At 39.4% G+C, this 13,207-nt stretch overlaps 1 pseudogene; it reads left to right on the forward strand.

Annotated features, from left to right (window-relative positions):
- The first annotated feature begins 11,842 nt into the window (after positions 1 to 11,842).
- LOC149847188 (NDR1/HIN1-like protein 10 pseudogene) lies at positions 11,843 to 12,550 on the forward strand (annotated as a pseudogene).
- Positions 12,551 to 13,207: the final 657 nt, after the last annotated feature.

The following is a 13,207-nucleotide window of genomic DNA, read 5'->3' on the forward strand; positions in this document are numbered from 1 at the left end:
TGTGCAGCCTTTGCAGAGCGATTTCTAAATGCATCTCCCGCCCACTTATCACACATTTCATCCTAGTAATCTCTCCTGATAGTAATAGAACCATGGCCCTTCCACAGTAATGGATCATCTACTACGCCAGATGCTTTTTTTGCTGCAGTCTTCATAGTGTGCAGCATGTCTGCAAATCGATTGACAGCCACCTTCTGCCACACCTTCCTTGCATCATTTTCTTCCACCGTAGTTGCGAAGCGATTCAAAGCCTACAAATATTACAATGCATTTGAATCATTCGTATCAAGTATTACAATACATTCAAATAAAATTTGTAATCATTCACACCAAGTATTGCAATACAACTCACATCAAGTACTGCAATGCATTTAAATAGAGGTTTGTAGTATAAGATTTTGCTCACTAGCTTGAGAATTCTTCCTTGTCACTAGTTTGACTTTCTTCTTCTTCTTCTTCTTCTTTTTCATTGTTTGCCCATCCACTTGGTATATCATTTGGATCACATTCCTCTATGAATGTTTCATCGGCCAATGGAGATATGACATTCATATCATGCGCAACATCGTGACCATAAGCGAAGTCATAGACATCATCTGATTGATAGTAATCGCTGTCTTCAGCTAACTCATCTTCCTGTAACTGATCATACTCGGGGTATAGTTTGGATTTCACCTTGCAAACTGCCCACCATTCATTTCTATCTGACTTTTTTATACTCGGATATGAAGTATAATAAACTTGTTGAGCTTGCGAGGCTAATATGAATGGTTCATATGTTCCAAACCTGGATTTATGATTCACCTCCACAATGCCTGAAGCTTTGTCGAGTCTTGTTGCAGTTGGATCAAACTAATGACACTTGAATATTGTAACCCTGTTATTCATGCCTAAGTAAGTCAACTCAATTATTTCCTCTATAACACCGTAGTAATCATGTTCATTTTTACCGTAGCTGCTACCCTTGACACACATGCCACTATTTATCATTGATTTGTTTATACCGTAGTCTTTTATATGGAATCGATAACCATTTACAATATACCCGTTGTAGCATTGTACAACTTTGGTCGGACCATTTTCTAAATCACATATTCTTTGATCTTTAACATCACCATGGCAAACCTACGCACAGACATAAACAATGATTGTGATCACGATCAATTAAGTAACTTAGTGTTGTTTATAAGTACAAAATTTATGTTAGCTTCTTTACCAACTGTTTCAACCACTCCACAAACTTAGTTTCACGTTCTTTTTGTACTTCTGCATCAATGAGATGTGAAACTTCGCTTTGCAACTCCAGATCAAATCGTCTGCAAACCACAAATACTTATATTACCGAGCCATGTATCCACATATAGAACATAAAAGGATTTATAATTGAGTTGCATATACATATACTTACTCGATGTATGGGTCGATCGCTGAGCAATTAAAAAGAATATAGATGTGTGTTGCATCTTGCTCTCGATCTGTCAATAGCCTTGATCGACAACTACCAAATGCATGCCCAAGTGGTTGAAATATCGATAGCTTGTCAGCTACAGTTACTTGTTCTCCATCATCGTTACGGGGCGGGCATGTGTAACGTGTTGGAATATGAGGTTCGAAGTACATAGATGAGAAATTTGAAATCTCTTCTAAAGTGTACGCCTTACAAATAGAGCCTTCTACTCTGGCTTTATTACGAACCTTTTTTTTTAGGTTGAACATGCATCTGACAAGAATATACATTTCAAATTTTAAATATCTGTCATTAAAGAGACAAATATAAAAAAACATATACCTTTTAAATGGGTACATCCATCGATATTGCACAGGGCCACCAACCCTTAGTTTATATGGCAGATGTATGATCAAATGTTCCATAACATCGAAAAATGCTGGCAGAAATATCTTTTCTAGCAGACAAACAGTGGTGATGACAGAGTCCTCGAGATTCTTTACATCTGATACAACGACCTCCGATGTGCACAATGTTCTGAAAAATCCGCTCAACTCAGACAATACCCCCCATATAGGTTTGTCTAACATATCATGAAATGCTAAGGGTGTCAATCATTACATAAAGATATGACAATCATGGCTCTTCAACCCATATAACTGTCCATCGTCAATCTTCACAGCCCGAGCAATGTTAGAGACATATCCATCTGGAAATTTCAGTTGTCTCAACCATTGACATACATGTTTTATTTGATCAGGTTCGAGCACGTACTTCGCCTTTGGTTTCAGTACTTTGCCATTATACTTTTTGAGTTCCAATTCTGGTCTTTTACATATTAATTTTAAATCCATACGGGCCTTCGGATTATCCTTCATTTTTCCTTTAATATTCATTACTGTATTGAACACATTATCAAACACATTTTTCTCTACATGCATCACATCCAAATTATGTCGTATCAATAGGGTCGTCCAATACGGTAGTTCCCAAAAAATAGATTTTTTCGTCCAATTGTGATCCTTTCCAAATCCACGGAAGGGTGTAGGACTGCGGGCATCTGTTAATACATTTGGAAAGTATCGCAATCTTCTTAGAATCTCTATGCCGGACAATCTTGAGGATGAACCTTCCGTTTCAGTTGTGCCTGCTTTAAATGCATTCTTTTGACGTCGAAACAGATGATCGTTGGGTAGAAATCGACGATGGCACTCAAACCAGCAAGGCTTCCTTTCATGCCTCAATCTAAAAGCTTTGGAATCCTCCATGCAGTACGGACAAGCCAACCTCCCATGTGTGCTCCAACCAGATAACATACCATATGCAGGGAAGTCACTGATTGTCCATAGAACAACGGCCTTCATGTTGAAATTTTGTTTTTTGTGGGCATCATACGTGGTAACACCGTCATCCCACAGTACTTTTAGTTCATCAATCAATGGTCTTAGATATACATCAAGATTTTGGCCAGGTGAGGTCGGACCAGGGATCAACAGAGATAAGAAAAGATTTGGACGTTTCATACACAAGCTTGGTAGAAGGTTGTATGGAGTTACAAATACTGGCCCGCATGAGTATGGAGTTGATCTACCCCCAAATGGATTAAATCCATCTGTACATAGACCGAGTCTAACATTTCGCACTTCCATTGCGAAGTTCTGATGAGTACGATCAAAGTGCTTCCAAGCTTCACCGTCAACAGGATGCGTGATCTTGTTTTCATCGTGTCGAACTTTATTTGCATGTCATCTCATGTGTTTAGCTGTCCTTGAAGACATATACAATCGTTGCAATCTAGGAGTGATAGGAAAGTAGCGGAGCGACTTGTATGAAACTTCCTTTGATCTCGTGCTACCATTGCCTCTTGTCTTTGGCTTGAACCTAGGATGCCCACATGACAGGCATGATATGTTGTTTTCCTGCTCCTTGAAATACAACATGCAGTGATTTGGACAAGCATCAATCTTTTTGTAACCCATACCTAGAGCGTTGACCATAATTTTCGCACGATAGAAATTTTGTGGCAATTTCTCATCTTTGGGCAACATACTCTTCACAATCATGCACAAACGGTCAAAACATGATTGACTCAAATTATACTCGGACTTCAAATTCATTAGTTGAAGAACTGCAGACAAGATAGTGTGACTCTCACAACCGTTCCAAAGTGGCTCATCAACATCTTTAAGTAAATCATAAAATCTACTAGCTGCATCGTTTGGTGATTCTTCATCTACGACAGTTCTTACATCACTAGAACTCATAGCAGAACCCAGTTCTGTTCCTGCGGCATCAAATATCAAATTTGTATATGGATTATCGTGCACCACATTCACACGTGCATCAAAATCGTTTCTACATTTTTCTCCATGAAACGTCCAGTTCTGATAATCACTCACAAAACCCTTCCTGTATAGGTGATGTCTAACGCCATGAGGTTCTACAAATCGATTATTCTTACAAATCTTGCAGGGACACCTAATCCGACCTGTGGGATCTACTATACTGACACTTGCCGTTGCAAATTCAATAAAACTGTCAACACCATCCATATATTCATGCGATAACTCATTGTTCACTATCCTACAATACATCCATTCACGGTTTGCAGTCATTTTGTCGTATAATGTTACGAATAGTATCCTAACCAGTTAAAAGAGAACCATCAGAATGCTATGATGAAGAAAATATCAAATTTATCATGCAATATATGATGTCATACAATCACAAGAATTATGATGCATGCATTGATAACTTAATATTTTCATGTGCAAACTATTCATGACACGATACATTCATTTGAAGCATGCTTTCAGTATACAATTTCACATGGAAGACATAATTAAATTGAAAGTAATTACATGTAAGCATGGATACAATCACATCAAACATTGCAATACATCGAAATAATTTATATCAAACAAATGTCAAACATGTACCTGCAGCAAACACACTTCAATATCCCACTAATTACTATCATGCCTAGCATGGACTCCGTACTCCAAAAATAAGAACACTTCCATATTCATACATTAAAATCATGCTCAGCATGATCTCCGAACTCCAACAAAGCAGTCCTAGATATCAACAACTAAGTGAGTGTGTGAACAATAAAGTGTTACATTCAATAAATTAAATAACATGTGATGCGCTTGCATCACTTACTCACCACGGGTATTTACCCGATTTGCATTGTTTTTGTCACTTACTTACCACGGGTGGCGGGGCACAAGCGAGTTCCGTTGAGAAATCTGCACAAAAAAAATGATGTTTTAAAATGAAGTCACCATGAAAAAAAACCCTTTCAAACTTAGGACAATAGGATCCTGCCAACTCATCTTTGGGCGGATATGGATCCACGAATATCATATTTGTAGGCTCAGGAGGCTGCGGATGGAGAGGTGTGAGGGTTGAACTCGAGCGCGACGAAGGAGAGGGTGCAATGGGAAAGGGCTTTTCCTTGTCGGGGTCGACCCCCTGACGGGGTCGAGCGCCTGCCGGGGTCGACCCCCTGAAGGGGTCGAGCACCTGCCGGGGTCGACCCTCTACCGGGGTCGACCCTCTGCCGGACATGACAAGGGGTTGACCCCCTGCCGGGGTTGACCCCCGTCCGGACACGACAGGGGGTCGACCGCCTGGCGGAGTCGACCCCCTGCCGGAAAACGTAGGGGGTCAACCCCCAATCCATTTAACGGTGGGGCCCGGAAATACCTGCGATTGCTCCGGGCGGCGACGGCGGAAGGTTGACGGAGATCGACTTCCGGCGAACGGTGGTGGCCGGCAGAGAGGTCGACGGGATGGATAGGGCGGCCGAAGGAAGAGGGCGGCAGGAGGGAGAGGGCGGCGGGCGGGAGCAGCGAAAGAAGAAAGGAAGAAGAGGGCTGGGATTAGGGGTAATGCGACATTTCGCGACGGATTAATTCCGTCGCTAAGCCATCGTAATTCAAAAAACGAAAAAGGCGACCGAAAATATTCCGTCGCCTAGGCCGTCGCTATTTTGCGACGGAATTTTAGCCGTCGCAATTCCGTCGCGAACTGCCGTATTTATTGCGACAAAATATTCACTCGCACAATCCATCGCTAAGTAGTGACGGATTTTGCGAGGGAATATAATTTGTCGCTAGTTTCGTAAAATTCTCCAATTATAGCGACAGATTCATTTCTCTCGTTAATCCGTCGCTAAGTAGAGACGATATAACGCCGTCGCTAAATTCCGTCGCTAATCAACTGTTTTTTTGTAGTGTCACTGGATCCAGGAAAACGAATAAACAAACTGATTTTAAGGGAAAAGATAAACAACTTGAGTTTAACCCATTATAATCCCATCCATGTATGCTTATATGATTCTAACCAAGATCTAAGTAGACCATGATTTTTTCTGTTCCAGTTTTGAACTAGATTCAGATACATATTATCTGGAACAGGTAATATGAGCTGAATCCAGTTTGAACCAGAATTAAACTCCCACCCGTTTTCATCCCTAGTAAATATGGCAACAATGGTAATTGTGAATCTGTGATACATTAAAGCAAGAAAGAATTTTGGGGTTTAAGGACAACAAGGTAATTTAATATAGTGAGAAGATAAGGACAATGAGTGGCCGCCTTTTTAACGAGCTCGGTCTTCGCTCAGCTTATTAAGAGAAGTCTGACAACAAAGGACACGATCAAAAAGGGGAAAATTGGTTCTCCTTCATCTCATCATATTCTACATTGACGTGTTCCTTATATGTAATACAAAATAAACTAACTCCTATGAAAAGGAAAAGGTTATAACAGTGAAAAAGATGCAACATGATCTACGATAGTGATAAGGGCTATCCCGATAATTAGCAGGATAATGGCAGTTGCTATATCACAAATGTAGTAATTGCCCACACAACAATTGGGATCAACTGTGAGGATAACACGATGACTTGCCATAGCACAAATGTAACAACTGAATGTGAGGATAACACGATAACAGTCCACGATAAGTGGGAAGAGTCCAACGATATCCACGATAACTAGCCACGACGTTTAACACTCCCCCTCAAGTTGGCTCTTGAATAACGAAGTTAATTTCGTCTAAGTGCCTTGGTGAAGATGTTAGCACGTTGATCTTTGCTAGAGATAAAGTGAGTAGTAATAATGTGTTGCTGAAGTTTTTCTTTGATAAAATGATGATCGAGCTCGATGTGTTTGATACGTTCATGAAAGACTGGATTTGCGGTAATGTGCAAAGCAAACTGATTGTCACAATATAGAGTGGCGGGTGCAGCAGGGGGAAAACCAAGATCACGTAGTAAATATCTTAACCAAATGATTTCACTGGTGGCCATGGTTCTGTATTTGGCTTCAGTAGATGAATGGGACACAGTGTTTTGTTTCTTGGTTTTTCAAAAGATAGAAAATGTCTCCCAAGAAAGTGCAATATCCGCTGGTGGAGTGCCTTGTAATAGGACAACCAGCCCAATCTGAATCTGTATAGCAAAAAAGATGCATAGGGTTGTTTACACGTAATATGATTCCTTTTCTAGAGTTTCCTTTCAAATATTTGAGCATTTCATGGTTGCATCCCAATGAGGTTGGCAAGGTTCCTACGTAAACTGACTAAGAATGTGAACAAAATACGTGATGTCAGGTCGTGTAATAGTTAAATATATGCCACAAGCCATCGGTATGGAGTTGGATGTTTAAGTGTTTCACCAAGATGAAACAACTTTAAGTGTTGCTTCATTGGAATGTCACTGGGTTTGGATCCAAGATACCTGAAGTTTTTCAATAGATCCAAAACATATTTTCTTTGGTTCAAGAATATTTCGTGTTTGGAGCTGGCAACCTCAATACCTAAGAAATATTTTAATTTTCCTAGGTCTTTAATGTGAAATTGCTCATGAAGTAGGGCCTTTAGTTTGGATATGAGAAGATCATCATTCTTAGTAATGATGACATCATCCATATAGAGAAAAACAAATATTCTTTTGATTCCCATTATCAAGGAAAATAAAAAATAGTCAACCAAAGATTGCTTGAAACCTGCGTGCTTGAGGAATTGAGAGAACTTGGCAAACCATTGGCGGGATGCCTGTTTAAGTCCATAAAGAGATTTATTTAGGCGACAAACCAGTTTCTCCCCCTGTGTAGTATATCTGGGTGACAACTTCATATATATATTTTCCTTCAAGTTCTCATGTAAGAAGGCATTGTTGACATCTAATTAGTACAAGAGCCAATTAGAAATGACTACGACTGATAATAAGCACCTCATTGTGACAAGTTTGGGAACTGGGGCAAAGGTATCATGATAATCCATACCTTCTTGTTGTATGTACCATTTTGCCACCAAACGTGCCTTGTACCTTTCAATGAAGCCAACAGAATTATATTTGATCTTGAAAACCCACTTGTTTTCAACCGCCTTCTTTTCTGGGGGCAAGTTGGTAAGGGTTTAAGTATTATTTTCTTCCACCGCCTTTACCTTAACTCTCATGGCCTCACACTATTTCTTATCTTTTATGACAGTGCATTAATCTGTTGGTCCATCATGAGAAGATATAAAGATAAAAAAAGCTACATGTTCTTTAGAAAATTGAGAAAAAGATAAGTAGTGAGAAAGTGAAAAAGAAGACTTCTTTACCTTAGAGTCAGATATGTATGCGTAAAGTACGGCATGTGAACATTGGTAGTCATTTAGGTATACGGGTTTGGTTTTGGTCCTGCTAGATCTCCTACATCGATCTGGTGGGTCCATAGGAACTGAGAGGGGTGCATTTTCAAGTAAGTTTTCAATGTATTCGAGGTGTGCACGATGAATTAGATTGGACGAGATGGTTTTTAGATTTTGATTTTGGTCATCTAAAATAGGAAGGGGTAAGACATTGTCGCTAAAGGTTTTCTCAATATGTGAATGAAAGAGAAATACCTTCTCATAAAATATGACATCATGACTCACAAAGACTACTTTTTTGTCAAGATCAAAAACTTTGTATCCCTTTTGTCCATGAGGATATCCAACGAAAATATACTTGTGTGCACGAGCATCAAATTTATGTTTGTAATTGATATTGTGGGCAAAACATAAACAACCAAAAACCTTTAAATGTTAATATTTTGATTTAGATTTGTACATCATCTCATATGGCATTTTACAAAATTCTTTATCCAATCCTGAAGTAGGAAATCTTTTATTAAATAAGTTGTCGTGAGAATGCATTCACCCCAAAACTTGATAGGTAAATTTGCTTGAAATCTTAAGGCTCTTGCAACTTTTAGGAAGTGTCTATGTTTGCATTCAACTACTCCATTTTGTTAGAGTGTTGAAACACAAGAATGTTGTTGCAAAATGCCATTGGTGGAAAAAAAATTCGCATATCATGAGAAAAAAACTCAGAACCATTATTAGACCTAATGCATTTAACTTGTGAGCTAAATTGCACTTTAATCATATTGATAAAGATTTGAAGCAATTTCTTAGTTTGAGATTTGAAATACATCAAAAGTAGCCAAGTGGCACGTGAAAAATCATCCACAATAGCGAGAAAATAATGTGTGCCAGTAATAGAAGGAATGGGATATCCTCCCCAAATATCAACATGAATTAAATTAAAAATATAAGAAGAACATGAGTCATTGTCAGAGAAAGGTAAACGAGTTTATTTTTTTAATGGGCATATATCATATTGCCAGTTATTAGGAGGAATAATCACATTGTGTTGAGATAAATGCCTCTGGCGCTGAGATGATGGATGTCTTAATCGCCAATGCCATAGGTCAAATGAATGCATTTTGTTGGTGGAGGTTGCCACAGTATGACTTGGCTCAATCTCTAGATAGTATAGTCATGTGCTTAGTTTACCTATACCAATCATCCTCTTTGATCGATGGTCCTGGATTTCACAATGGGCAAGAAAAAAATGAACCTCATAATTCAAAGATTAAGTAAGTTTACTAAGAGATATTAAATTGAATTTAAAAGCTGATACGTAAAGAACATGATCAAGTCTAATATCTAGAGAAATGATAGCTTTTCCAACATGGGTCACATAAAAAAATATACCATTTGAAAATCTAACAAGTTGTGAACAATGTCGTTGGATTGAAAAGAGTGTGGTTAGTGAGCAATACATATGATTGCTAACTCCGGAGTCAAGGATCCACACACTAGAAAAGGAATGAGTTAAGTTGGCAAAGTGATTACATGTCATATTCACCACTAGTTCTTTACCTTATGATATAAGAGATAAAAATTTATTGTATTGGTCCATTATGAGTTGAGGAGTAAGGCTGTTGGTCGAAAGTGCTAACTCCGATTGAACTTGTACTGCAAAAGTTTGAGAGTGATGACTTTCCCTATTCGAAGTCCCAACATGTTGATTATTAAAGCTGGCGGGTTTTTTTGGAAACCTGTGAATGTGATAACAACGATCTTTAGTGTGCCCCAACTTTCTACAATGATCACATTTTGGTCATTCTCTTTGCCCTTTACTCTTGAAGCAGAGATTGTTTGATGGAAATCAATTTTGTCGCCCACCATGATCCACAACCGCAACCATATTATTTTTTACTATTGGCATTATTCTAAGTTCTTTATGTCTTTCCGCTTACAATACTTGGCAATGGATTCATGATTAAAATTTGGCTCCTTATGGGACCATAAGATTCATTGTGACCCATTAAAAAATCTATAAGTCTCTCTTGTTGAAGTAAATTCGAGAGAGATTTGGAGGCTCTGCAAATACATGTAGGGATAACCAGTTGTGTTGACAATTCGTCCCATAGAATTTTCATCTTTGTATAATAATTTGAGATAGAGAGATTTTCTTGATGAAGGGTCACAATGGAGCGACGAATTTGAAGAATTCGTGGTTCATTGGTTTGAGAGAAACGTTCATTAAGTTCTTTTCATACCTCGACTGTCGTTTCTCCATAAATCACACTCTTTGTCAAATCCTTTGATAATGAATTCAATACCCATGAGAGGACCATGTTATTACATCTGGTTCATTGGGCAAAGGTGGGTGAAGACATGTCCAGTTTCACAACTGAGCCATCAATGAATCCCATTTTATTTTTTGCTGATAGGTCTACGGTTATGGCTCGACTCTATGACACATAGTTATCACCTGTGAGAGGGCTGTTGACCAATATTTGTCCTGAGTTATCAAAATGACACAAAAAGAATGGGTTATCATTCGACTCACCGATAGTTGATTTTGGTTTAAGCTCGCCAAATCTACTACTTTGAATTGATTGAGCACCTACATCCGCCGTGATGAAAAAGGTCGCTTGGAAACACCGTTATCAGACTCGTTCGGATATCATATTAAGAGAAGCGTGATAATAAAGGACACCATCACAAACGGAAAATTTAGTTACCTCATTCATCTCATCATATTCTACATTGACCTGTTCCTTATATGTAATACAAAAATAAACTAATTCCTATGAAAAGGAAAAAGTTACAACAGTCAAAAAGATGCAACGTGATCTGTGATATTGATAAGGGCTATCCCGATGATTAACAGGATAATGGCAGCAACTGCCCACATGACAATTGGGATCAACTGTGAGGATAACGCGATGACTTGCTACAGTGCAAGTGTAACAACTGAATGTGAGGATAACACGATAACAGTCCACGATAAGTGGGATGAGTCCAACGATATCCACGATAACTGGCCACGACGTTTAACACAGCTCGTGAATTGAGCCCGAGCAACCCAAGCTTGGCTCTCTTAATTACCAGCCCATGTCCCAGCCCCATGTATGATAGGTCTGACATCCTGGAGCCGACCCTGTCTTAATGAAAACCTATCTGGATCCACATCCGGTTCAGGGTCGGGCCGGGTCCTTTAAACCTGACGTTTTTAGCACAGAGCAAGTGATGCCCCAATTAACATAATTCTTTGTACATTACCCAAACCCAGCCCGTTTACTACCCAACAGTTTCAAACTGGTTGGACTCCGGATTGTTTAAAAATGTCTCAAAATGAAACATACTGGAAATGGGTCGGTTCAGTTAAGATCTGAGTCATTTTCCTTCTTTTAATTTTCCACCTTTTTAAAGCGTTCAGCCACATTTCCGCGTTATGTTCCTTCTTTTCCACCTTTCTAAAACACGCGGTTAGGAACCCTGGTACGGACTAACGTGTCAATAACGCCACGTGCTAAAAGAGAAGAGCAACGTCTCCTGTGGGGTCCACATTATAACCTTCCTAGCTTCCCACCAGATCTCCCGCCTCCACGCGTTCCCCGCAGCATACACAAACGCGTACCGTATATCTCCAACGGCTATATATACTTATGCTATATTTTCAAAATCTCACCTCCCCTTCTCTCTATTCTTTCTCCTTTTGCCCCTATTCAAGATTCAAGCACTCAAGTTGCAGCCTAAGCTCCCCTCCCTAAAAAAAACATGGCTGAGTCAAAGCCAACCCACTTCAATGGAGCCTACTATGCTGGTCACCAAGGGGTCTCAAACCCTCCCCAACACCCTCCTCAGGCCTACCACCACCCTGGCAGCCATCACCGCTCTTGCGGCTTCTGTTGCTTCCTGACCACCTTACTCAAGATAGTCTTCACCATAGTCATCATTATCGGCATCGCCGCTCTCGTCATCTGGCTTGTTCTCCGGCCGTCTGCGGTGAAGTTCTATGTAGAAGGTGCATCTTTGACACAATTCAACTTGACGAGCACGAACACCCTGCATTACAATCTCAAATTGGATGTTAGCTTAAGGAACCCCAACAAGAAGATTGGTATTTACTTTGACGAGTTCGATGCTGCTGCGTACTATGGCTTTGAGAGGTTCGGCTGGGTTCCACTGCCTACTTTCTATCAGGGACACAAGAACACCACCATGGTTTACCCTGCCTTCAGTGGGCAGTCTGTCATGGTTCTCGGTGACTTTACTGCTACTTACTTTAATGAAGAGAAAGCAGATGGGTTGTTCAACATAGACATCAAGATTCATCCCAAGATGAGATTTAAGATTGGGCATTTGAAGACGACCAAGTATTCTCCAAATATTTGGTGCCACTTGATGGTCCCTTTGGCTTCCAAAAACTCATCATCTCCCAATGGTGGGTTTACAAGGACCAAATGTGATGTGGACTACTTTTAGATTGGATTCTTCCATTCTTTCTTGGATCCAATTATGTTCTTCATCTGTTCTCTTCATAGATGCTACTGTGTTTATTACCATTGATTAGTCATTGAGATTTCTTCATTTTTGTGAGTATTTTTTTATATGTAAAAAATAAAATTCATTGTTTCTTGTGGATTGATGATATTTATTATAACTGAGTTTCTATGAAGAGACTTTGATGGATTTCTCTTCAGTTCCTTAGACATGAAGTCATTCATCCAATGACCAATGTATTTTAGTGGAAGTTGATAAACGTGTGCTTTAGTAAAAATCTTGGAAAGGAAAACAGTGATAGAGCGTTCATCTAGACCAAGTCTGGATCTTGCAGAGGAGCGGATGCAGTTGGATCTGATTCATATCCTATAAAGCCAGGTCCCGAGCTGACTTCTAAGAACCAGCTCCATTTAAAAATTTTAAAAACCATTTATAGAATGTATATGCCAAAAAGAACATTCTAGTCGCGACGGTCGGGTCCGGTTTATGAGGCCCAAATGGGCATGTTCTCATGACATAGTTTTAAAACCATTTACAGAATGCATATCCCAAATTGTACCCGTTCCTGATGGTTTCCAGATCATTGGTGAGATTTGGTGGAAAAGGATGTGAGAGGGTTCTATTTTTCTTAACCAATTA

The sequence above is a fragment of the Nuphar pumila genome, chromosome 2 (assembly GCF_984573655.1).
Source record: "Nuphar pumila chromosome 2, dmNupPumi1.hap1.1, whole genome shotgun sequence".
Taxonomy (NCBI): domain Eukaryota; kingdom Viridiplantae; phylum Streptophyta; class Magnoliopsida; order Nymphaeales; family Nymphaeaceae; genus Nuphar; species Nuphar pumila.